The following is a 27,598-nucleotide window of genomic DNA, read 5'->3' as shown; positions in this document are numbered from 1 at the left end:
ATGTTAGAGGTGATGAGGCTTGTCTTGTAGATCTAGTTATTGCTTCTGCTACACCTTTGTAAGGAGGTAATGCATATGATATGTAGCTAGCTTCGATAAGGCCAGCTACACCTATTGCTCCCATTGAGGATTAGAGGAGATGGGATTAAGGGATGCCCAAGCTATGCCACTTATAGCCTTGTCCATTAAAAGGATCATCATACCTCGTATCTGTTCCTCCAACATACTTGGAGAATATGTATTGGGCAAGGAAGGAGGCTAGGCTTACTTGAAAAGACATCTTGATAGTATTTCAAGAGCTTTACGTATGGAAATACATTGGTGGATATGTATACTCTTTGTAGATGTACAGCCAATACGTATGCAAAATGGTATAATGTTGCCTTGGTTAGCATGTCGATGTAGGTGATTAGCATGTAATGGATGTAGTGCCAACAAATGAGTGCTCTTATCATCACTATTAGGCATGAATCAAGAACATCTATTTTGATAGATGTAACTTTAACAAATGATGTTATCATCATTATTAGGCTTGAATCAAGAACCACCATGCTAACCATGTATGGTAACAAGTGTGCGGAGGGTGTGCGGAGGGTGTGCGGATGACAGATGGATGTTTGACAAAATACGATAGCCGTCTTATAGTCTTGTTGTTTGACAAAATAGGATAGCCATCTTGACGTAGGTTTAAGGAAAGGGGGGGGACACTAGACTTTTTCTTGTACCTTATAAGCTTAAATAGGGGTGTTTTATAATCCTACATGGATCTTAAATAGGGGGTTTTCTTGAAGTTCATGCACGCAGGTGACGTCCCCCTTTAATGAAGAGTGAATCCCCCGGGCTTAAGATAGTCTCCTAGAAGATATGGCCTACAACCATTTGAGAAAGAGTAATAGGGTTCATGAGACTCCCCCACATAGCTTAATTTTTTTTGGAACATCTTTAATAACAAGCCAACTTCTTCAACAACAACAAGATTAAAACTCAAGAAAGTATCTGTTTAAAAAAATGCTCACTAGCACCCTTTCATCTTTTTAAAAAGAGAGAGGAGAGTTGTTTTTTTTATCTTTCATCCTTTAAGAGAGATTCTCTTTATCATGACAGAGAAAGATATATCTTTCACCTTAACAAAGACAATTAATAGAGTTAAGAATAAGACATAGAAGTAAAGGAGAGAGTTTTCTTTTCTTATAAGACTTTATGGGAGTTGAGAAAAGAAACGAAGCTTTTCTTCATTTCATATTTTCATATATATATATATATATATATATATATATATATATAGAGAGAGAGAGAGAGAGAGAGAGAGAGAGAGATTAGGTTATGCATTCTATCTCTTACTTGCTTGTGAGAGTGAGTGACCATCTGTTGCTGCTGCTATTGAAGCAAAAAGCAATATGACGAGTGGTGACACACTAGAGGAGTGTGTGGAGTAGAGGAAAAACCAAATGGAAGTAGCACTTTAAAGCTCAGCTTGGTGTGGTAACAAGTTAGTTCCCAACAATAGTTGTATTTGTCTATTAGCTTAGGCCAAGGTGGGAGTAACAACAAAGGTCCTAACCTTCCAATGTCTCCAAAAGTTTCACAAATTTAATTCCAATGTTGAATTAGGTCTCTTGTTCAATCAAGTTTGCTCATCAACTTGGAAAAATGTGTCAGATTTATGAGGTTTGCATCCATTCTTGGTTGTTTAGATTACTTTCTTGTGCACCCCCCTTCCTTGTGCTATTCAAATTATATTTTATCTTTGGTGTAGCCTAGAGTAGATAGGGCATAAGTTGGTGTAGCCTAGAGTAGATAGGGCATAAGTTGTTAGTGAGGGATATAATCTCGTTACATTGCTAGAAAAAGGCATTTGTGGTTTATAAATGAATGAATTTGGGGACACCATAAGCGTGTGTAATGGGTAATGTACATCCTTTGGCTCTTTAAGGAGTTTTTTGAAATTTGAGAAGTTAAGATAATCGTCTATTTCATGGATAGGAAAAAGGTTTGAGGCAACTATCGTGCATAGAAATTAAAGTATTGGTGGCTAGAGGAGGCTGACATTGAATATGATGATAATGTTGTTGTGAGGGTTGAGATATGATTTTGCTTCTAGCCCAACTTCTAAATCCAAGTTTTCTAGATCAATCATTGTGCTCAAAGACTCTTAATTTCTAAATGAACTTGGGCTAATTTGTAAGCCCAAATATTAGGTCAAGAGTCTAAGCTTAAGAAATGTCGAGAGTCAACATTATTAATTTGTAAGCCCAAATATTTAGGCCAAGAGTCTAAGCTTAAGAAATGTTGAGATTCAACGTTACTAAGAGGAGTCTAAACTAGTACTACATGTGATTGGTTCTCAAATACATGTGATTGGTTCTCAAATACATGTGATTGATTCTTAGCTACTCCTTGTGCCTTTATTAAGCTTCCTCATGGACTAGATAACCAACTTTGGACTTCTAGGTACAAAACACAATCTTCGGAAGGTTTTTGGGTGCAAAACAAGGTTTGTAGATTTTACATAGGTCATCATTTTTTACCAATGATGCCAAACTTCTATAGAAGTGAGAGTTATGTAGTGGGGATTATTGAGATCTTGAGCTCAACTAGTGTGGATATGGATAATCCACCAGGATGACACCTGCGCACTTATGCCATTGACATGGTTGGTGAGATTATGGTTGATATATATGTTGCCAATAGTGCTTTATAGGCTGGATGTGATGATAGCCACTTTGGTTACTAGAGTTATCATATAGCCACTTTGGTTTATAGGCTGTATGATGATAGCCACTTTGGTTTCTAGAGTTATAATACAACCACTTTGGTTTACTAGAGTTCTAGCATAGGTATATTGCCAACTCATATAGTCGAGTTCACACTATGGACCTTATATGTTTTAGTAGTAGAGTACTTTCCCATATAGTACGTACTCTTATCTTTATGTTATGGTTATATATAAGCAAGTAGAAAGAAGAAAATTTAGCCATATATCTTTATGTTGTGGTTGCATATAAGTAACTAGAAAGAAGGAAATTTAGCCATCTATCTATCTCTTACGTGCTTGTCTACTTTTGTGTGCGTGCATGTGCATGCACGCACACGTGTGTGTGTGAAGAAGTTAGCTTGCAAGGAGCTCAAGCTCACCCTCTCCCCTATATTCTTCTCAAGGTATCATAGCAATGGTTTGCATAATGAGCTCAAGATGCAAGTAAAATAAGTGGTACTCCACCCCTTTCCCTTAGAGATTTACTAGTCAAGGACAATAGATAGGCACAATATACTATGTTTAAAGCCCAAAGGAACTTTCTATAGTTATTTTGGCCATCTAGAGTCATTTTTTGGACCTTGTATCCACTCAGTATAGGTAAACATGGTTTCACCCACCCAATGGCTTGACCTACTATGAGATGCTTGCCATCTTACTTGCTTGAACGAGCACTTTATCTTTTGGAAGAGCTTAAACGAGCACTTTATCTTTTGGAAAACTATGTTGGAATATATAAAGTGGCCTTACCTTGTGCTTAGTGTCAAATAGGGAAAGTTAGTGGACTCGATGTACATAATTACTTAAGACTACTAATAGAGGCTAGACCATTTGTAAGGTTGACTGGCCTATTGTGAAAATTAATCACTTATATATAAGTATTTTTTATAATAAGTGATATATAATCATTCCCTTGCAATGGAATACTTTGTGGGCTCTCCTCTTCCCTCTTCTTTCTTAATGTATGCTATTGAATCTTACATGTTTGATGGATGCTTGCTAAATAGGATTCATTATATGTTGTCGGTTTACATGTTTGATGGATGCTTGCTAAATAGGATTCGTTATAGGTTGTTGGCTTGCACTAGCTTCTTCTTTATCCCCTGCCTTTTGTGAGATAGAACCACTCTCAATGAGCACCATCTCTTGTTGCCTCCATGTAGGTATAGAGAGCTCTCCCTTCACCCCATTAGAAAAGGAGCATTTGGATGTGATAATAGAGTGAGGACAAGGCTCATGAGCTAGCACATCCACATAGGGAAGTTACATTTTTGGCTCTAAGGCAAGACCTAGCGTCACATGCTTTGAAAAGGCTAAGGTAAGCTCTTGACTTGAACATATTTGGTGTAGCAAAGCTATTTTCCACTAGCGCATATACACATAGGGGTTCAACCACATAGATCTTGGGCATTCGAATGTGACAACAAAGTGAGAACGTGACTCACAAGCTAGTGCACCCACATAGGGAAGTTACATTTTTAGCTCTAAGGCAAGATCCAATGTCACATGCTTCAACAAGGCTAAGGTAAGCTCTTGACTTGAACATATTTGGTGTAACAAAGCTATTTTCTGCTAGCACAAGTACACATTGGGTTTAGGCACATAGGTCTTGGGCGTGGACTTGTGTGGACACATCTTTAGAGTAAGTGAATATATAAGTCACTTATTGGAAGCTTTTATACCACCTCATTGCCTTTTTGACATATTATACATTGTTACTTTTCTTGGAGCTTATGGCCCAAGCTTTAATGGTTGATTCATGGACTACTCTAGACACATCTTTAGAGTAAGTGACTATATAATTTATTTATTGGGCAGTCTTATACCACCTCTTACCTTTTTGACATATTATACATTGTTACCTTTCTTGGAGCTTATGGCCCAAGCTTTCATGGTTGATTCATGGCAATCTTTCCATGTCTAGGTGCTACTACCTATGATGAGTGGGCAGCTTCCTTATCTCACCAGATCCCTTTCTTGCATTGGTATCAGAGCTTTGCTAAGCCTAGATAGCCCTTGGATTAAATTGTCGAATGTGAATATAATAGAATAATGATACGTATGTGTTTGCTTGTGAAATTGGAGAGCCCGTGGTGAAAGGCTTGTAGAAGGTGGATTTGTGCGAGAAGGTACAAAACGGCACCCAAAACCAATCGGATAGCTCGTGGAAGACCACATGCAGGCAACGTTCATCGACGTGGAAGAGCACCATCATTGAATCGTAGAGCGAGACTTCGCCATAGCAATCAGAGAGGAACACATGCAATGCATAATGCAGCCTTCGACGTGGAAAGCGACACATTGAATCAGAAAGCGGCAGCCTTCGATGTGGAAAGCGGCATCATTGAATCAGAAAGCAAGGCTCCGCTATAGCAATTGTAGATGGAGCAACATGCAATGCGCAACGCAGCCTTATACGTGAAAGATCGCATGCAACCAACGTGTCCTGTTTCCAACGAAAATGCGGTCTTAATAAAAATGTTACGTTAAAATAAAATTTAAGCATTTAATTAGCTAAAGCAACAAAAAAAGGTTTTGGTGCTATTTTATCTCAGGTATATATTGACATTTTATCTCAGGGGCATTAATTTATAAAATGCCACTAAATTAATGCCACATTAGTGGCATTTTATAAATTAATGCCCTAGCTTACCGCCCCCTTCCTCTCTACAGCGGATACCCCCCCTCGGCCCCCCCTCTCCCCCTTCATCGCCCCCTCTCCCCTTCTCAGCCACCCTGAATGCTCTCACTTCCTTCACTTTCATCATGGAGCCTATGAGGCTGGCCGACTAAGAGGTGCCCCATGCAAGAGCCATAATCACCATTTTGTGCAAGTTGGACTGCCGATCAGCCATCCTCATGTCTATATAAGGGCCCATAAGGTGCCTTGCTTCTCATTCAATCATCCTGCCATTCATGCATTGAAACTCCAGTCATAGGGGCAAGCAGAGGAGCCTATTCACAGCCAAGAAGAGGTGCTTGAAGCAAGTGCGTTTGCGTTTTCAGCCAACAGTGTTGTTGTGAGGTGATCGAAACATGTCTTCGTCAAGTCAAGAAGCCGCCTACAGCAAGGGGCTGTTGTCTATAGTCCCAGGCAGCCAATGAGGCAAGCTGGGTAGTTCTCTGTGGGAACAACCATAATTCAGGTCAGTCACTGTTGGCTTAAATTCAGCTCATTCATTATACTCATTCGGTTGCAGCAATATAAGCAAATACTGTTAGATGGTGCCTATATTTTGCCCATATTTGTTTCCTTTTATGGCCTTTGGTTGTGGGCTAGCCACCCTTATTTTTCCCCTTTTTCCTGGCATTTTTCCCAGGTCGGGTGCTGATGTCCAGTCGGCCAGCTCCTTACCCCTCTCCCATTCCATATTTTCATTCTTGAGTTGTGTGGTTCATGTGTTGACACACTTGCTCCCTTTTGTATCCTTCACTTATGGGACTACTAGGTCTCTTGCTTGGGATTGTATTCACTGCAATATATTCAGTTTATTGGCTGCATCTCTCTCTCTCTCTCTCTCTCTCTCTCTCTCTCTCTCTCTCTCGCACTCTCAGTTCAGCACATTCTAGTGCTCCCTTTGCTTCTGCGCACGGCACAGCACATTCTAGTGCTCCCTTTGCTTCTGCGCAGGGCACACTCTATCATGGTATTAGAGCTCTAGGATCAACGTTTTCCTGCTGCCCCATATTCTGCCTTGTCTACAGTCCTGCTCTGCGTTTTTCAGATTTGCAGCCAAAAGGTACTTTCTCTTCAGTGTTTTTCTCATCTGAGGTGTGGAAGCTGGTTAGCCTGTATTTTCAGGTTTGCAACCCATATCACTTGCAGAGGGGTCTTGTGTGGATTGTGGTTTTGGTGGCAGCTTGGTACTTGTGGTGGGCACTTCTTTTGATTTGTACGCTTCTTTTCTGAGAGTTGAGCCCGAGTTCAGCGATGGCTGCCTCGACTGAGCTTCATATGTTTTCTGAGTTCGCCAAGTTGGATGGCTCCAACTATACATTGTGGGAGGTGAAGGTGAAGTCGGCCTTGTGTGGAGTGGATCTTTGGGACTGGCTAGTTATAGTTGCCGATGCCACCCCTCCTGCCCTCTCTATAGTTGGTGTGATTGAGGTACAGGTTGATGGTTGATGCTGCCTGGGAGGCAAATGATCGTCGTATTTTCTCCTTTCTCATGTTGAATTGTCAGGACTCTTTTCTCTCATGTGTGTACAGCAGATGCGGCACATGAAGTTTGGAAGGCTCTTGCATATCTTTACGAGATCGAGATTAAGTTTGTGGGTCGGATTTTACACTGATGTCCTGCCACCAGCCTCGACTACAGTGGTGTTATCATCCCCAGTTTTTGCTCATATCTGCTGTCCCTTTTGGTCCCTTTTCATGGCCCTTGATTGTGGACTGGCCACCCTATTTTTGTACATTTTTTTGGGATTTTTCCCATGTTGGGTACCTTTTTCCCAGTTGGCCAGCATATCCATGTCCAATCGGCTAGGTTCTCTTGTCCAGTCGGCCAGTCCCTCTTACCTATAAATAGGTGGGCTAGCCTCTCACTTTTCTCATAGTCTAGTCTTCCTTTTGCTCCCTCACTTATGAGACTCTTCCTGTCTCTTGCTTGGGACTGTATCAATTCAGTATATTCAGCATAGTTGCTTCATATCTCTCTCTCTCTTGCACCCTCTGCGCAGCACACTCTTGTGCTTGTTTGCTTCCGCTCTGTGCACTCATGCATTGTATCATTGCTTTGGTTCAGTGTTAATCTGCTGTCCTAGTCAGCGTTAACTTTTTGCCCCAGATTTGCCTCAGTTTCAGCACCTTCAAATCTGTGTTTTTTTCTCAGATCTGTTGCTGGTCGGTTGGCTTCTTCTAGCGCCTCTCCACTGCAGATTCAAGTCTTCCCTCATTAGTTTGATCTCTGAGATTCCCTTCTTCACCTGTTGGCTGCTTCTTTTCAGGGCTACAGTATCTACCTTGTTGCGTTTTCTTTCCTACAGGTGACTTTTGTAGTTTTTGGTGTTTTGAGTTGAGGATTGGTGACTTCTGGTACCTGTGGTGGTGGACACTCCTTCCAAGATTGTGTATTTTTCTGAGATTGAGCCCAAGCTCTTGTGATGGCTGCCCCGACTACACTTCATATGTTCTCTGAGTCTGCAAAGTTGGATGGTTCTGTCACGATTGGGACTTAATTACCCTTAATTGCTCTTAATCATTGAAAGGACGTTAGTGAAGGGTCACACCTTGTCACATGGGTTATCATCAAAGGACATGTCTCTTCAAAGGGACACATCTATTGATTAAAGGACACACCTCTACATCCAAAAGACATAACCATTCATTCAAGAGTCACATCCTTTCGTCAGGGATGTGCCTCTTCATTTGTACCTCTTCGGGTCCTATTTAACAAGGCCTTGTGTCTCAATGTAAACAACTGAGCTTTCCGCTCTCTAATTATCTTTAGTTCTTATATTCAATTTTAATTATGTCTTAATAGACTAGGAAGTCCTCACAGTGGTATGAGAGCAAACAAGCTCCAACCTGTAGGATGCCCACATCCAAAAAACTCAAACGCTAACCTTAAAAATCAGAAACCCTAAATCAACTAATCAACCTTAGAATTAGGGATAACAAGAGTTGTATGGAAGAACAAGAGAGAATGCCCCATCCAATTTTGACACCTTTGCCCAATTTTACCTGATTAGCCATTTTTCCCCAAATTTGTTTACCAAAAAAAAAACGATGGGAAGTAGAGACTCACACCAGGGTTGCATCCATGTGCTAACAGGCTGCCCTGTATTACCGTGGAGGTCCTGATCCCATCCTTTCGGGCTGAATTGCCATCCAAGCAAGGGGCGCCACCTTTCGTATTCACAAGACAACTGCTCACGTTTTTTTACGTGACGTTTCACACAAAAAAAGGCGAAAAAAAACAACTAAGTTTTTAGCCTTATAATTTAAGGCTTTGTCACGTGCACACCCATCAGGTGTACAAGTGGCATGGCATCATCAAGCATTAATCAGGACATTTAAACATTATTCAGGCATTTTCAGCATATGCAAACATATGTTTGGGGCTGTTTTCAGTACCAACATCAGTACATTAGCCATCTTCAGCACATAAAGGCATTTAGAGCATTTATGGCATGTAGTCAGGGCTGTTATGATCAGCCGACCGCACCTCTACAGCAGCCGACAGCATCCATAAGCATTTATTGCAAGTCATGAGCATCTAGGAGCTGGCCGACAGCAGCAAGGCTGGCCGACCAGCAGCATCTCACCATATATATAGAAGCGCATTATTCGTCAGCAGTTAGGCACCTTTCCCTTCAGCGTTTCCACCTTGGGAGCATAGGGAGTCTCTAGCAGCAGCATATATTCAGCGTTAAGGCAGTTTCCAGCACATCATCATCATCAAGCATCAGATTCAGTCCATCATCTCAGCTTCTCTTCAGCGTTTCCTTCCCAGGAGACAAGGGGAGTCAACGGGACAGCAGTTCACTCAGCATATAGTCATCATAGGCAGCATATTCAGTCCATGATCTCATCTCTCCTCAGAGTTTCTCATCCATGGAGCAAGGGAGAAGTAGATCAGCAGTTTAGCCAGCATATTCAGCACATAGTTCATCATTGCTACCTCCTACATAGAGGGAAGCCGGCATCGAAGGGTGGACCTCAGCATTGGAACAGGGAACAGTCCTCAGCATCAGCATTCACCATATCCCTCTCATCCCGAGAAGGATTTTCATCTAGGACAGCATCATAGATCTATTTAGATCTCATTGTAACCCATTCATCTAATATAGCTGCATTGCATTGCATTGACACTATTTGTCTATCTCTTAACTATCATTAAGTGAAGTTTAGTTAGCCTAAGGTTGTGATTACTATGATCAATCTCTCACATGTCACAGGCTTACACTTAAGCCTTCCACATGGCCTCAACCAGCCACCAGACGGCTAATAGCCACGCATACAGGCCGACCAACACATGTAACGAAAACACCAACGTAGAGGCATCTACGTAACGACCAGCCTGGAGCTTGCAGGCTGTCAGTGAAACCTCTCAGCGAAGCAAGAAAAATACAAAGCCCACGCAGCCCTTGTATGCTGTTTTCGTCCTCACACACACGAAGAAGACACCTGCCGATCTTCATCATGGCCTATTCCCTGCAAGGACACCTGGAGTTCCATCTTGTGTGACATGTGAGGTCACAACCTTAGTCTAACTAAACTGCACTTAATGATGTTTAAGAGATAGACAAATATGTGTCAATGCAATGCAATGCAGCTATATTAGACGATGAATGCGGTTACAATGAGATCTGAATAGATCTATGATGCTGAATATACTGATATGCTAAATGAACTGCTGTCCCACTGTCTTTCCCTTGTCTCCTGGAAAGGAAACGCTGAAGGGATGGCTTTGGGACTGATGCAAAGCTGATGTGATGCTGAAAACGCAGATGTTCTCCTGTTACTTGGGAAGGAAACGTTGAGGAGAAAGATGCGTTTTCTGAATATGATGGATTGAATGCTGATGCGTGGCTGAATATGCTGCTCCCAAGGCTTCCTGGAGGAGAAACGCTGGAGAACACTTTGCTGAATGCTCTGTTCTAAGGTGTGATGATGCGCTTCTATTTATATGAGGGAACAGGGGCTGGTCGGCCAGCTTGGCTGCAGTCGGCCAGATGCAAAAAGCCCACGACTGGGATAAAATACCATAAATGTCATAAAATGGTACAAACGCTGGTTGGCTGATGTATACATGCTGTCGGCTGCCTCCACAAGCCCCTAATGCTGGTCTATATGTCTAATGTGATGATACCATGCTGAATCCAACTCATACCATGTGGTACATGCTGAAAACATTCATTTAAATGCCCATAAAATGCCTGATAAATCCTGATGATGTTTATGATGCTAAAATGATGCCATGTCACTATACACCTGAATGGTGTGCACGTGACATTCCCCGTTGCTAAACTGTTGCTGGGTGATATACCTGGCAACCTTTCGACTCCTCTGCGGATCCTTCTCCTCCGAACCACTGGCCCTTCTGTCTTCTGTTGCCAGGACTGAGGTCGTCTGCAGGAGTGAAATCCTTTGAGCCAAGACTCTATGTACTGCGGGAACTGAATGGCAAATGCTGCTAAAACTGCTTGGAAATACCTGAGTCACCCCTGACCTGCCTGTGGAATCCTTTCACCTACCATCTACGTCGTTCCTGAAGCTCTGAACCTCCTGAGGCAATGTTGGAGCAAACTTCCGTCTTCTGTGGAAGAGAAACCCCTTGCTGCTGCCAGTTGAAGCCCAAAACTTATGTCCTCCTTTGATGATGGATGTCATTCTTTCCCAAAGAGTTCATGGGCAACATGTATGCCTTGCAGATGCAAGACAGACTGCTAAGATGACTACTAAGATGACTACTGTGCAAGCCATGTGCAACCCTATATGCTGTGCAAGAATGCAGATGGATGGGTTACTAATGCATACCTAAGGGAAAATCCCTAAGGGTGGCCTGCAAGATTTTGAGAACTGGGTTTAACTGTGCGGAAGCGATTAACATGATGTCTGACTGAATGACTGATGGAATGAACATGATCTAAGGCTAGTTACCCTGTAACGCTTTGATACCAATGTGACATGTGAGGTCTTCGACCGTAGTAATCCCAACCTTAGTCTAACTAAACTGCACTTAATGATGTTTAAGAGATAGACAAATATGTGTCAATGCAATGCAATGCAGCTATATTAGATGATGAATGCGGTTACAATGAGATCTGAATAGATCTATGATGCTGAATATACTGATATGCTAAATGAACTGCTGTCCCACTGTCTTTCCCTTGTCTCTTGGAAAGGAAACGCTGAAGGGATGGCTTTGGGACTGATGCAAAGCTGAAGTGATGCTGAAAACGCAGATGTTCTCCTGTTACCTGGGAAGGAAACACTGAGGAGAAAGATGCGTTTTCTGAATATGATGGACTGAATGCTGATGCGTGGCTGAATATGCTGCTCCCAAGGCTTCCTGGAGGAGAAACGTTGGAGAACACTTTGTTGAATGCTGTGTTCTAAGATGTGATGATGCGCTTCTATTTATATGAGGGAATAGGTGTTGGTCGGCCAGCTTGGCTGCAGTCGGCCAGATGCAAAAAGCCCACGACTGGGATAAAATACCATAAATGTCATAAAATGGTACAAACGCTGGTCGGCTGATGTATACATGCTGTCGGCTGCCTCCACAAGCCCCAAATGCTGGTCTATATGGCTAATGTGATGCTACCATGCTGAATCCAACTCATACCATGTGATACATGCTGAAAACATTCATTTAAATGCCCATAAAATGCCTGATAAATCTTGATGATGTTTATGATGCTAAAATGATGCCATGTCACTGTACACCTGAATGGTGTGCACGTGACATCTCGGCAACATTCAATCTCTGTAAGCTATCATCAGGTGTGATCTTTCCTTGTGCATGTAAACATTAACATGTGGCATCTTTATACTTCAGAAACCCGCCACTTCATTATTTTTTGGGCACAACATATATCCGGGGCCAATATCACTTGTTATGGGCTGAAAACACCAACTCATATCCGCTGGACACAGTAAAATTTCCTACCGTGGTGGCTTATGGCCGAGGGACCGTACGAGTTCAGCTATATTCAGGACACACCCTCTCCCGTACCTGTAACCTCTCCTGCTCCAGTGCTAGTGTCACGTGCATCCCGCACTTGGATGCCACGTAGACATATCTGCACAGAAGGTGTAGGACCTGGGATGGTAAACTGGTCCCATGTGAGCCTAGTCCGGGATGAGTCTGTTAGAAGTCATCTCTTGTCTTTATTAGACACCAGGGCCTCTGTTGTGGGTGTGTCCGCCCTGTATAGGTGTTTTATCATTTTTCCTCACTCCCCGTATTTTTTCCCCATTTTTCCATGGTGTGGGTGGCTGCCACAGGCTGGCAGGAGCTTTTGATACTGGCCGACTTGATCATAAGGTGTCGTGGAGTTTTTTGCTGCTGGCCAACTGGATGTGCCCAGTCGTGAGGACTGGTGGCGCATGCTAGCGCTGGCCGACTGCATGATGGGGCCATATAAATAGGCCCCATTGCCCCACATTGTATTCATTTAGTTTTTTCCTCGAGATCTTGTGTATAGAGAAGAATTATACGCCTATCTCTCTCGTTCTCTTGTGCTGTCTATTTTCTGCACTCTACTTGCTCTTGTGGACTTAGATTTGGTTGTCATTTCCGTTGTGTATTTTGACATGGTATCAGAGCCCTAGGCTCTTAAAAGATCTTGGGAGTTTTCTGAGCAAGAGGGGGATTGTTACGTTGTTGATTGGTGGACTGTTTAGATTGTTCGGGAAGAGAAGTAGCAAGAGGAAGGTGGGCTAAGTTGTTTTTTTTTTTTTTTTTTTCCGAGAAAAGATCCTTTCATTAGTTATGTAAAAAACGCCCGTAGGGCTACAAAAGAGATCTCTCCTGCTCCTACCAGAGAGAAGAGCAGTGAATACATCATGGCAGCCCGGGAGACTCTCCCTAGGTGCTGCAAAATACAAGCATCAGTCTAAAGGACTGAGCTGCTAAATCATACAATGGGGGGGGGAAAGAGCCAAACAGGTGGCCTGTAGTGCCAACGGGGGGATCCCGTGTGTAGGGTGTAGAAAGGGCCGCAGCGCCAAGTGGTATGGAAGGCCTGGCGCCGTAAGATCGCCTCATCCGAGTCTCCCCGGATGCGGTCGTACTGTCCTCGCAGGGTGTGGATCAACTCCTGCCAAATCCCCCGAACAGTCTCTGCTGGTGGCTCTAATCTCCCCTCAAAGGCCGTAAAGCACCGGGCCCTCCAGGTGAACCAGATGGTGAGGCTGCTGAGGAGCTCCCATCGTAAATCCCTCTCCTGTGTCCAGCTGGCGGACGAGAAATCCGGTGCCGGAACCAGGCGAGGCTGGCCCCTAATAAATCTGATGGCCTGACTGCCCTGCTCCATCTCATAGCCCATAGCAGGCCCTGACGAAGTCGACCAAGCAGCGGCACCCCACGTAAACATACCCTCTGGAGAGAGGGGGGCCAGAATACGCAGCATCCGCAGCCAAATCTGCTGTGCCTGAGGGCAGTCCCAAAGGCAATGTCTCTGTGTCTCCATAGGGTGGCCGCATCTGGCGCAGGCCGTCGGAAGACCGCTGTAAACAAGCCAAGTGCCAACTGCTGAGCCCCTGTGGGCGACCAGCCACTGAAAAGCCGAGATCCTGCGGGCCTGTCGACTAGCCCAGAGCCGAGCCCAGAAATCCTCCAGGAACTCCTGTGATAGTCCCTGCAATCGCCAATGCCCCGCTGCCGCCGCTGGAGAAACCGTCCTCCTCGCCGTCAAAATATGCCGTCCCAGCCGAACAGTATACTGAAAAAATGTGATCTCTGTGGCCTCAAGGGATGCATAAGGATCATGCCACTCGTACTCTCCGGGGTCCCACTGTAGCCGGGCCAAGGGGCGCGCTGCATATGCCCATATGCGCCAATCCGGGAGCACGTCAGCAGGGTCGGGGTCAATTTGCCACTTCCGAGAAGCGGCAGCCACTACCCGAATCCTCTGAAAGGTGCACTCTGCAACCAAAGGCGACTCCACCTCCACTCTCTGGAGTCTGCCCTCATCCTGAATCTCATAATAGAGGCATCTGCCATCCTCAGTGCTAGCTCTGACAGCAATCAGGATCTCCAACTGTGTAAAGGCTCCCATCCACCGTGGGGCCACTGGCTCGAGAGGTGTGAACCACTCCTCTGTAAGTGCCTCCTGAATATCATCCCTCATAATCAACCCCCCTCTGAAGTGACTCAGCCTCTCCACCTGGGTCTCCTCTGGTAGACTGCAGAAAGCCTGCCAGTCTCCAAAACTACGAGCTGGGCCTGCCGCTAAAGGTCCCCAGGCTAGACGAGGCCGAGAACCCAGCATATGACCCTGCTCTGTACGAACCGCTGGGCTCCAGATGAGCGGCTGCCTGGCCCGCTCCTCAACACAAGAAGGAGGCCGCTGAGAGAGCCCCGGTCTCAGCAGCTCCCAAGCTCTCAGGATACTCAAAGCAAATCTGTCCTCCCATCCTCTACTGAGGCCTGTCCTCCTCATCTCTATGAAGATCCAGCGAATCTCTGGTGCCCAAGTACCCCCTGCAGGAGGCGCCCGGGCCTACAGTCGCTGCAAGAGGAGCTCTTTCCAAGGCTCAGCGCCTGGAAGCAACCCCTGAACAATAAGCTTCCCCAATAAGGCTCTACTCTGATGACTGGATCTATAATGCCCAAACCGCCCTGAGCCAGCGGAAGTGTAATAACTGCCCATGCAACCTTTGCCCGAGCTGGCTGACCGTCCCGCCCAGACCACAGAAAGTTCCTGATCAGCCTCTGTACCTGGTTGATGCAAGAGCTCGAGAAAATCCAGCAAGACGTAATGTACCACATAGTCGCTAACAGCACCTGATTTGCCACCACCACCCTCCCAGCCAAGGATAGTCGAGCTGTACTCCAATACAATAGCTTCTTCCGAATGCTCAGAAGAAGCGGGGCTATCTGCTGCTCAGGTGACAAATCGAGGCCAATCTGGCATCCCAAATACCGCACTGCTGTGCCGGGAGGAATCCATCTAAAACCGGGGTCCGGACTCCATGCCGGAGTGGGAGCACTACTGATCCAAAAGGCCACTGTCTTGCGCCAATTGATCAATGCTCCCGAAGCTGCACTAAAAACCTGGAGCGACTGCTCTGCCCGAATAAGATTGGCCTCTTGGCCATGCAAAAATAAGCCCGTGTCGTCTGCAAACTCAGCATCAAGCAAATCCTCCCCCCGGACTGGGAGCTGAAGTCCTCTCAAACCAACCTCCTCTGCCGTCAAATACATACTCATAGCCTCCGCAAAGAAGAGAAAAAGGAAAGGGGCGAGAGGACACCCCTGACGGACTGATCTGGTCAGCTCAAAACTCGGCCCCCGACCTCCTGCAATCAGCACCTGGCTGCGAGCTGTGGAATACAAAGCTGCCACCCCTCTGATCCATCCTGGCTCAAAGCCCAGGCGTAGCATAGTGCCCTCTAAGAATCCCCAATCAACTCTATCGTATGCCTTCTCAAAATCGAGAAGCATCACGACCAAGTCCTCGCCAAGAAACCTAGCTCGGGCCGTCGCCTCCCAGAAAGTAAAGATGTTGTCAAGGATACTGCGCTCCTTGACAAATCCTGTCTGAGTAGCATGAATCAACTCCCCCAGGAAGGGCTGGATCCTCAAACTCAAGGCCTTTGCCAAGACCTTGTAGACAGTATTGAGGATCGTAATAGGCCTCCAATGCCGAATATCATCTGATACTCCCTCTCCCTTGGGGATAAGATAGATCAAGCCCTCTGAAAAGCTCTGCGGCATCACCCCAGTGTCCAAAACATGCTGAAAGCCCCTGCGGAGGCCTGGCCCCAAAAGGTCCCAATAGCGCATAAAAAAGGCCGGCGTCAGTCCGTCCTCCCCTGGGCAACTATGTCGCAGCAGGACCCTCAAGGCCTCGGCAAGCTCAATCTCTGACAGAGGCGCACCTAGAACTGTGCGCATATGGTCTGTGACCCTCCTCTGCACATGGGCCCACACAGTCTGTCTGCATACATCTCGATCCTCAGTGGCTGGCTCCGCTGAAAGCAAGTCACTATAAAAAGCAGTGGCTATGGCTCTGATCTCCCCGAGCTTAGTAGCTATCGATCCATCCGGTCTACCAAGCTGGCGAACCCCTGCTCGCGCATGACGGGGTCCAGTGATCTCAAAAAACTCCCCAGTCACTCTATCACCAAGCCGCGTCCACTGAGAGGCCTGATGACGATAGTAAAACTCATGTCTCTGCTCCTCTGCCTCTCTAACCTCCTGGCGTGCCTGGCTCAGCTGGGACGCCACCCACTCACATGCAGGCTGCTGCTCCTGAAGGCGCTGTAGCGAAGCAAGGCTGCGTCTCAGCCGTTGCTCCCGCTCGCGAATCTCTCCCAGTCGTGTCAAAGCTGCAGCGTGTAGAAAAGAGCTAAGATCAATGAGTCCCTGGGCACACTGGCCCGCTGCATCCTGGTCAGAGCACTGACTATCATGTTAGATCCTCTCAATGTCCTCAGCGAGACTGGGGTCTGCAAGTACCCTCTCTGGGATCCTCAACTGCAAGCTGGGCTCCCGTGTCCCCTCCTCCAAAGTCAATATAACTGGCGCATGATCTGAAAATGAGGTGCCAGCAAGAATGCCGACGGAGCCCCCTCGCTCCCCCAACCAATCGCCCACATAAAAGCGATCAATCCGAGATAGATTAGTCCTTCCCTGCCGGCGATCCGACCGAGAGAAACTAAGACTGTCCTGAGACCGGGAGAAAGCCCCATGCTGCCATGCATCAGTGAACCTCAGTGACATGCAAAACCGGTCCCAAGCTGCAAGCTCCGTGCCGTGCACTGTAACATGACTGCCTCCCACCCTATCTGCCGGGTCCTCAAGCATGTTGAAGTCTCCCCCAACACACCAATGTGCGGCCTCTGGCAATGCATCTGTAACCTGAGTCCAGAACTCTGCTCTGGCACTAGCATGATTGGGCGCATAGATGTTGAGCACACCCAATAGCTCATCATGCATCCTCAGAATGACATACTGTGCTCTACCAGGCACAATGATCCCTCGATCCACAATGGCCTGCCGCCATGCATCTGCAATAACCATGCATACTCCTCCCTGTCCACCCAAAGGACCAAACCCTGCAGACCAGAAAGTGTCCCATCTACCAGGCATCACCGAACCATATCTCCGGATCCTGCTCTCACCCAAGTGGTGCTCCTGCATCATCAGAATGTCAATGCTGCCACCAACCAGGCATCTCTGTAGCTCCTGCCTCAAGCAGCCTCGATAGCGTATAAAGTGTGCTTCGCCAAGGCCCTGTACATTCCATGAGATGATCCTCATGGATGTCCTACTGAGGTGGATGCTGTCTCAGCCGTGCGGCGGGCCTTCGCAAGCGGCTTGGATGGAGAGTAGTCCCCATCCGAACGGCTACGAGTCTGCCCACCCGGTGTACTGCAAGAATCCCGGATCAGGCGCCAGTGGCTGTGACCCATGGCGACTGCCTCCTGCTCTGACATAGTAACCTCGTGTATACTCACATATCCTGGGTCGCGTGCCAAATCTGCAACTATGCGCACGACCAAATGCCGAATCCCGGATGTATCCACACTCCCGGGATCCAAGAAAAAATGAGCCAACTCCCAAAGTCGGCCTATCACATCTGTAACCTCCAAATCGCTCATGTGATGAGAAAACTCAACTACCTGAGTCTTCAGCGTGCTGAGAGCGAGCTCTAGAGTCCACTCCCGGTCACAAGGTCCACATAGAGGGAACGAGAAGGCCACCGCTGAGTCTAGTGCCTCCTCCCCGCGGGCCGGAGGTATCACTACATGCACTCGGATGGGTGCTGGCTCATGGGGGCCCTCTGCTCCAAAAAGCCGTGTGAAGGTATAATCAAACGCCTCCGAGCGCTGTCGAATGCCGAGGCGACTCAGCCGACTGCAGATAGATGAAATCCGTGAGGCCCTAATCGGCATAGGTCTCCTCTGTGATGCTCGAGCGAGGTCAGTGCTCAGCGCTCTCCGGACTGCAGGTGAGCGCCAGGGAACTGCCAGGGTCTCCCGGGAAGGTGAGGCGGGCGGAGGGGGAGGAGGGGGAGGCGAGGGAGGTGGAGAGGGAGCCGCTGCCGAAACCGGAGCGGAGGCGGGAGGAGGCGAAGGTGGAGACGAGGCGGTGGGAGGGGACGGGGGTGGGGGGGTGAAGAAGGAGCAGCTGGCATCTCCTGGTCCTCAGTCGTCGCTGCAGGGGTCTCCTCCTGAAGGGGAGCAAAGCTGTTCCTCACGGGAACCCAGTGAGGCTGAGACTGTGGCTGCTGCTGCAGCGGTCTCTGTGCGTGCTGCTGTGGCTGTCTCCCTCGGCGGCGCCCCTGTCCAGGCTGCCACTCCGAGGTCTCTGTGGCCTGAGCAGGTGTCCCTGAGGCAGCCTGCCGAGCCGAATCTGTGGGCGGGCCATCAGTAGCCTGCTGCTGTGGTGAGGGTCGAGGTCTCCTGCGAGGGCAGGCCTTGGCCAGATGACCGACCTGCCTGCAAATGAAGCACTGGTTCGGGAGCCCCGAGAACTCCACTCTCTGATCTATCCACCCCCCCCTATCCTAGGTAGCTGAATGACCTTAGGAAGGGAGGAGATGTCAGACACCAACACTCTGACCGAAGGTAGCCCCGCTGCTCTGGCCACCACTGAAGCTGCTGAGGGGCCCGTCTCTAGTACCGAGCCCACCAATGCTCCGAGCCTGGGGAGGAGCGGAAGATACTCTCGGCGGAGACCAGGGAAACAAACTGTAATATGGAAGAGGCGCTCTCCCTGCTCCGCCGCAGCTGGGTCAAATCCATGCTGCCAAGGCCTGAAGAAAGCCCGAGCACCCCTGATATCCAGAGGACTCATGGCAAGGACCTTGGCAACGCTCTGGGCGGCCTCGAACTCGATCTGATAATGTCCCCGGCCCAAGAGCTGTACATCCAGGATCTTGCCCACATCTGCAAGAAGGCGAGCCTGAAGTAGATCCCTGATCTCCCTCTGCTGGGGCGAGTGCCGACTATACGGCAGATGGTGGAGTGAGCCTGAAGGCGTTCCACCTCTGCGGTGAGGCTCGCTTCCTCTTCCGGCGAAAGAGAAAGCCTGATGGGGATGACCTCAGGGGTGGGCGAGGGGGCTGCGGAAGAGTCCCTCTGAGGCGAGGCGGGAGGAGTCTCCATCAGAGTCTGAAGCTCAAGCGAAGGCGAGGCGAAAGCGGAAAACCTGCAAGAAGCGGGCTGCACACCAAGAGACGGAAGGACGGATGACAATGAGGAAAAAAAAACAAAAACCCCCAAGGGGTGAAAAGCAGCACGACAGAGGAGGGAGGGGGGGGGGGGCGAAAAACGGAGGAGAGGCCCAGAGGGGGGGGGGCGGCGACAACGCGAGAAGGAGGGGGGCGGGGCGCTGCTGAAGGGAGGCAGGCGTGAAGAGGCGAAGAGGAGGGGGGGCGAACAGGCGGCAGCGGGGAGGGAGGGCGAACTGGCGAAGAGGGGGGGAGGCGCAGCAGCGAGGAAGAAGGGGGGGCGGCGCAGCAGCGAGGAAGGAGGGGGGGGGCGCAGCGGCGAGCAGAGGGGAGCAAGCGGGGGGCGGAAGGAAAGAAAAGGCCGCGAGGAGGGGGGGGGAGCGATGGCGCGCAGAGCAGGGTGGAGGCGGGAGCTTCAGCGAGCGCTATAATTGTTGCTTCACCAAAACGCATCAGGTGGGCTAAGTTGTTGGACAGCTACTTGCAGGTTTAGAGTTTTTTTTTTTCCCACCCACCCACCCTTTCAGTTACATCCCCGCGATGGCAGATTTGTTAGAGATGGCTGAGAAGCATGTGAAGATCCCGACTCTCCCCACGTTCCCAATGGACCGTCAGTTAGACACGGGAACAATTACGGCATCTGGAAGGCTATGATGGAGTCTGTGCTAGAGTCATATGACCTTGCTGATTTCATCGTTATCGGGGTTCCACGGTCGGAAGCAGAGGAAGGGGAGTTACTGTCAATGAAGAAGGACCGCGAGGCACAGGCACATATATGGGAACGTGTCAACGCCAGGGTCCGGTCATTTATTTTCCTCAATCGCACACCACAAGTAATCAATCACGTAAAGCATATGACGTTGGCCAAAGGTATATGGCAGCACTTGGCTTCTCTTTATAACAAGGTATCACCCATGAAGAGGATCTCCTTGGAAGTGTAGATGTGGGTTATGAACCGTGCAAAGTCGTCGACGATGCGAGAGCACATTAACAAGCTGCAGGTCCTTTAGTAGGAAGTCCTCCAGGCTGGGAAGGAGATATCATCTGAAGACATGGCCATTACTTTGCTGTCCCACTTGCCTGCTCAGTATTCCGCTTTCTACTCTTCTTTGATTACGAGTGGTAGGCTCAGCACCATTACTTGGGAGGAGCTTGTGCCCATGGTCTTGGACCAGGAGGAACGTTTCACGAACCCTCCTCATAGCGGAGGTTCGGAGGCCTTAACTGGCCAACGGTCAAAAGGCCGGAATAACAACAAGGGCAAAGGGAAGGCTTCACCTGGAGAAGTCTTCTGAGAAGAAGCCCGACATAGAACGAGAGAAGCTGAAGGCCGAGCGGTCTTGCAATGATTGTGGCAAGAAAGGCCACTATTGGAGGAAGTATCGTAAGCAGACTGGAAAGAGTGTTGATTCTTCAGCCTCAGCTGCAAAGACTCTTGCATTTGTGCACTTAGAGATGATGGGCTCCGATGCTTCATCGTCTTCGAGCGAGGAAGCAGTTGGCTTCACCGCGAAGGATACCCGGGAATGGATTCTTGACAGTGGTGCTTCCAGGCACATGACTCCGTCCTGTGACTTCTTTTTGGATTTGAAACGGTAGTCAGGTCGCATTTTTATTGGCGACAATTCCACTATTCCGATACACAGTGAGGGCCGGATGGAGATTATTCCTGACGGCAAGGGGGGCAAGCATGCTTTCCGTGTTCTTTACGTCCCTGCTCTGGGTTTTCATCTTCTGTCAGTGAAGGCTGGCTTTCGGGTGGAATTTGAGGAGCATTCAGTTGCTCTACGGGATCATGAGACTGGCCAGGTTGTTTGGGAAGGCGGTGTGGAGAATGGTATCTACAAGCTCTCTGCACTCTCCTCGTTGACAGGTTCTCAAGTCGGAGATATGTGGCACTTTCGATTTGGCCACTTAAATGTGGATGCACTGCGGCGAGCTTTCCGAGACCAGATGGTGGTTGGCTTGCCAGATGTTGGCAGTAGGCAAGGACGTTGCAGTTCTTGCATACGTGGTAAGCAACACAGGGAATCCTTTCCGAAGCAGGCTTCCAGGTGGGCTTCGAAACTGTTGGAGTTGATTCACACTGACTTGTGTGGACCTTAGCAGACACCATCATTGGGAGGATCTCTCTATTTTATGCTGCTTGTTGATGAATGTACCAGGTTCACGTGGGTCTACTTTCTTTCACAGAAGGTCCAAGCTTTTGCACGGTTCAAGGATTGGCACGTGATGGTGGAAAAAGAGTCTGGATTGCAGGTAAAGACTCTCAGGGCTGACAAAGGGGGTGAATTCTCCTCGACTGTAATTCTAAGATTTTGTGCAGATCATGGCATCAAGAGGGAACTGGCCAATACGGGATCGCCTTCAGAGAATGGAGTTGTAGAACGCAAAAACAGGACTGTGGTGGAGATGGCGAGGACCATGCTGGAGCATCGTGATCTTCCTCGTCCACTTTGGGGAGAGGCTATGGCAACGGTTGTCCATACCCTCAACCGGTCTCCAACGACTTCAGTACCTAATATGACTCCGTTTGAGGCATACTGTCATGTGCATCACAGATGCCATGGACATTTCCTGGGCTAGATCCAGAAGAGGCAAGCAGATAAAGACTATGAACCAGTAGAAGATGGACATGGAGCAGGGTCTGGAGCAAAGCATGGATCAGAAGGGCTGTCGGCTGCATGGAGGCTGACATCAGCATTACCAAAGGGCTGTCGGCTGCAGGACAGAGGGTGCTGGCAGCAGGCGCATCCAAGAGAACCAGTCGGCTGCATTTTATGGATTTTATGAATCCATAACTGGCCGACCAGTAGTCGGCCAGTTTTCCCACATGCTCCAAGGCCTATATAAAGGCACCTTTGCTCTATGTTGTATTCATTCAACCCACTAGGGGTTTGAGTCAGTAGGATCCTAGTCTAGGGCAGATTTTAGGTGTGTTATCACCTTTTCAAAGAGGCAGCCAAGGGCTGCAAAGATATGTACCTTTTTGTACCATAGTATATACTGAAATTCCAGCACTTCTCACACTCTCTCTCTACTCTCTCTCTACCTGCGTTTTTGCATCAGATGGTGCGTTTTTGCATCAGAAGGTTTTCCAAGAGTGTTTAGGGCTGAAAGAAGACTACCCAGAGCTTCCGCGCGTTACATTGGTATCAGAGCATCAGGCTCAGCAAAGCTAAATGCTGCGTCAGTCCCAGATGATGGTGTACAGGTCCAAGGTACAAGAAAGTACACGGATTCGAAGCCCAAGGCGGGAACACAGATCGGGAAGAACTCCCAGGAGGTTTGTTGGTGGTGTTCCACAGTGCCAGATGGGGATGGCAGTTCCGTGAGCCAGATAGGTTCTAAGGGAACGGTCCCAAGGGAGGTTGATCCTCCAAGGGTGATGTGAGAGTGCCAGACTCAGTTCTAGGAATGAAGACCAAGACGGTGTTTCAGAGCCAGGGCAGGAGTGGATTGAGGACTAGAGGAAGACCAGATGCATAGATCTTCATCAGAGACAGAGTGGTTTGGAGAAACAGACCGGATTTTCAGAGAAAAAGGTTTGCCAGGGATGGATGATGACAGAGGGACTTCGGAACAGGATTGGGATGATGACAGTCATCCAAGAGCAGGTTGGATCCCCGTCATCAAGTTTAGCAGAGGGGGATGTCATGTGCATCACAGATGCCATGGACATTTCCAGGGCTAGATCCAGAAGAGGCAAGCAGATAAAGACTATGAACCAGTAGAAGATGGACATGGAGCAGGGTCTGGAGCAAAGCATGGATCAGAAGGGCTGTCGGCTGCATGGAGGCTGACACTTCAGAGATCCTAACCTGTATCTCTTTCGGGAACGCGGCATGGTTACGATTATGATCCTTTATGTGGATGATCTCATTCTCACCGGCGGTCATGTGGAGCACATTGGCGTGACGAAGGCTGCCTTGTCAAAGGAGTTTGAGATGACCAACTTAGGCTTACTCCACTTCTTTTTGGGATTGGAGATCTGGCAGACCCAGAGGGGGTTTTTTGTCTCTCAGCAGCGGTATGTTCATGAGTTGCTTGAGGCCTTTGGGATGGAGAACTGCAAGCCTATTACTTCGCCGATAGACCCAAACGCAAAGTTAACCGTTAATGATCCTTGTGAGCCGGTTGATGCCTCGGAGTATCGGAAGTTGGTTGGTTCATTGATCTGGTTGCTGAACACGAGATTGGACTTGAGCTTCTCCGTGGGACTGTTGAGGTCTTTTATGCAGACGCCATTGAAGTCTCATTGGGACGTAGGATTACGGATCTTGCGGTATCTGCAGAGTACGAAGGATCTAGGACTCTTTTACATAGGAGGGGATGGAGTCAGACTCCAAGGTTGGAGTGACTCAGATTGGGGAGGAGATCCAGACACGAGGAGATCTACTTCAGGTTACAGTTTTACCCTCGGTTCAGGAGTAGTTTCTTGGAGGAGTAAGAGGGAGCCAACTATTGCCCTATCTTCGACAGAGGCAGAGTACCGGGCTGCTTGTGGTGCTGCTTGCGAGGTTGTGTGGTTGGGGAGGCTGCTAGGCGAGATTGGGTTTCCCACAGTCATCCAGTGCGATAACGAGAGTTGTATAGCTATTGCTTGGAACCCGGTCTTCCATGCCCGGACCAAGCACATAGAGATACAGTATCACTTTGTTTGTGAGAAGATCTTGGCTGGTGACATCTTGCTACTTTATTGTTCGACGGAGGACAATGCGGCGGACCACTTCACGAAGTCTCTACCTCAGGCTACGCTTAGGCGGCACTCCAGCTCCCTAGGGTTGATTTCACAGCCAGGAGCTGAGAGGGGGTGTTAGAAGTCATCTCTTGTCTTTATCAGACACCAGGGCCTCTGTTGTGGGTGTGCCCGCCCTGTATAGGTGTTTTATCATTTTTCCTCACTCCCCGTATTTTTTCCCCATTTTTTTCCATTTTTCCATGGTGTGGGTGGCTGCCACAGGCTGGCAGGAGCTTTTGATACTGGCCGACTGCACTCTTGTACACGTGGAGTTGGCCGACCTGATCAGAAGGTGTCGTGGAGTTTTTTGCTGCTGGCCGACTGGATGTGCCCAGTCGTGAGGGCTGGCGGCGCATGCTAGCGCTGGCCGACTGCATGATGGGGCCATATAAATAGCCCCCATTGCCCCACATTGTATTCATTCAGTTTTTTCCTCGGGATCTTGTGTACAGAGAAGAGTTATACGCCTCTCTGTCTCCTTCTCTTGTGCTGTCTATTTTCTGCACTCTACTTGCTCTTGTGGTCTCAGATTTGGTGAAACTCGTGACGCCCGGGGGACTAGGGCCTTTGACACACTTGTTGATACCATCAATGCATATTAAAACATTTAAACATGGCCACAACCTTAACACATATCCATCATCACTTTGCATAAAACATTAAAGCTGGACAAAACATCCACAAATGCTGAAAATGGAGCTTGCACGTGTGAAACTGCATAGACGCCGGAATGGGCCGACCCCCCCTCGGAGTATTTTATTACCCAAGGAGAATAATATCGTGTACAAGCTTTGAGGGCCTTACTCTCCCCACGGGAGATGCCGGATTATCCATATACAAATGCCATAACATAGCCCAACACGAGGCAACCAAGCCGGAATGGTTGTAGAAATGCCGAGCCAACAATAAAATCCATATACTTCTGTGTGGGTACTGATTCTTCCCCAAAAACCACGGGTCTTCATGCAATAGAGCTGGTACAGCAAGGACAACTCTCCATTCAGGCGGTATAGCAGGTACAATGATTGGTACAGCCGGAACAGTGGCTGGTACAGTCGGTATGGTGGCTGGTACAGCCGGTACAGCAAGTACAAAAGCTGGTACAGCCGGTACAAAGGCTGGTACAACAAGTGCAATGGCTAGAAATCATAATAAATGATTAAATTCCCTTGCCTTCAGTATTTCTTCGCGATGGAAGCCTCCAAAACAGTCCCCAACAGCCGGTATTCTTCATGGGCAGCCTTCAAGAGAGAAAGAAAGAAAGATATATTAACGTCTGCAAAAGGCCAAAATTGGCCTATGAGACAAACAAGTAGTACAATGATGTTCCTCCAGTCATCAAGAGGAAAATGTGGAGTGAGAATAAAATGTACAAGTATGACAACACGACCATAGGGGACTCAATGGTGGTGTACAAACGAGAGGGTGTGGATGGAGTACTAGGGCTACTAATGCATCTCTATATGCTGAAGGGGTGTTCCAAGTATGATATGTTATCTACTCCTAACTCCATCCAGTCCCATAGTCTGCGTACAATATGTCATACATCCGATTTGAGGATGCCGTAAATGTCTGGAACATACGTCCTGGATCAGAGCGAAAATGTGCAGCTGCTCTTGGACCTCCTGTTGGTGTCGAGACCGGATGGCCGCGATCTCTCTGTGGTGTAGCTGTGGTGTCTGGTAGCCGGCTAGTCTGGGTCGTCGCCTAGCTCGAATCTCCTCCGCTCGCTGAGATGTCACTCCCAATGTGTGTGGCTGGGCTACTGGTGCCAATCTTTGGAAGAAGTCAGTCAACTGGGACTGTCTTCCTCCACTATGATGTGCGGGTGTCTGAAGTAAGATCTCCCTGTGTCTCTGTAGTGCTAGTAGTAGTCTGCCTAGCTGTCTCTGGTCCGATCTCTCTTAGATCTGTCTAAGTGATGTGGTCCCTCTAAAAACCTCAGGATAGCATGCCCTGATCTCCTGCAGGCTGCAAAGCACCACACTGGCAAACAAAATGCTCCTCTGTCTCTACCCCCGTCTGGCATAATCTGCGAATGCGCTCTGCTCGAGGGATGCGTGTTGCTCTCCCAGTCTTGATCTCTAGTTGGTCGCCCAATGGCTACTCTGGCTCCCATGTGATAAGTGGACCTCCAAGTATCGTGGTCGCTGGATGAAGCCGTCTGTGGAGGTGCTCAAGAAGTGGTCTCTGTAGTAGAGCATCTTCGTCGGGAGTGGCTGACTGGGAGATAGCCAAGTCTCCTATATGTGGCCCTGCCAAATGTCATGTCTCATGACTCTGTTCCTCTCTGTCTGAGAGAGGCGTCTGTGTGGTGCAGCTAGGTCATACTGTAAGGGTGGTAATCTGTCAATATCAATCCTGTGTGATGATATCCACTGTACCACCTGGGAGTACCATGACCAGGTATGTCCCTCCTCAGCAAGCTGTCTGGACGCCTCAAAAGCAGCCCGAGATACCCGATTTAGTGGGAGCTCCCGCATCCTGTGTATAAAAGATATAGTCTGGAACATGGCCTCTACTAACATAGGTGGTGCAACAAACTCCGCTCGAAGGATATCATGTGGTACTGAAGGTTTGCTGCGGATCATCCGTGAGAGCATCAAAATCTGAGGGCGCTCTATCTGTGTCCATGAGGATGTAGCCAAACTTGGTGTCCATATTGCTGCTGCATACATCAATGCTGGAGTAACTAGTGTATCAAATAGCCACCCCTTGGTACGGGGCCCCAGGAAGTGTGCTTGGTGACACTGGCGTTCCAAAATTGCTAGTGCTGCGTACCCTCGTGTCACTCTGTCTCTGGCTGCTTGTGCCATAGAGAATCTCCCTGATGAGCTGGTAAATGTGACCCCAAGGTATACATATGAGCCCACCACCTCTACCTGTCCCCCCCGGGCTAGTGTAAGGATAGTCTGGCATCATTAGGGCAGCCTGTAAACAGTGGTAGAGGCTAGTGTGCAGCAAGAGAGAAAGAGAGTAGCTATCATTAGGGCAGCCTGTAACGGTGGTAGAGGCTAGTGTGCAGCAAGAGAGCCTCTATTAATGAAGAGAGAGGACTCCAATTTATTGATTTGGGCCTCCCATGAGCTAAAATGGCAAGAGAAGGCTACAATGACAAGTGGAGAGCCACACAATAGCTGAAGCGACAAGTGTGAGGCCACTTGTCTCACTTTGATCCATTTTCTAACCATGTGCTCGACACTACCCTCTGAAGTGCCCATGTTCCCTTCTATCTGCTCTCTATTGTT

General features: G+C 48.2%; 1 protein-coding gene across 5 annotated transcripts in view; it reads left to right on the top strand.

Annotated features, from left to right (window-relative positions):
- Positions 1 to 5,416: 5,416 nt before the first annotated feature.
- Positions 5,417 to 27,598, top strand: part of LOC147641252 (uncharacterized) — a 78,467-nt gene continuing 56,285 nt past the window's right edge. For 2 of the 5 annotated variants that reach the window (XM_086819696.1, XM_086819714.1), the window contains exon 1: positions 5,419 to 5,901. The gene's annotated coding sequence lies outside the window, so the exon portion shown is untranslated. Of the gene's footprint in view, positions 5,902 to 6,352; positions 6,496 to 27,598 lie in introns of those variants that run through there. The other 3 variants (XM_086819688.1, XM_086819705.1, XM_086819724.1) reach the window with 3 other exon arrangements.

The sequence above is a fragment of the Cibotium barometz genome, chromosome 2 (genome assembly GCF_041138505.1).
Source record: "Cibotium barometz isolate CiBa-2024 chromosome 2, ASM4113850v1, whole genome shotgun sequence".
Lineage (NCBI taxonomy): Eukaryota > Viridiplantae > Streptophyta > Polypodiopsida > Cyatheales > Cibotiaceae > Cibotium > Cibotium barometz.
This window is presented reverse-complemented; position numbering and strand designations above follow the sequence as displayed.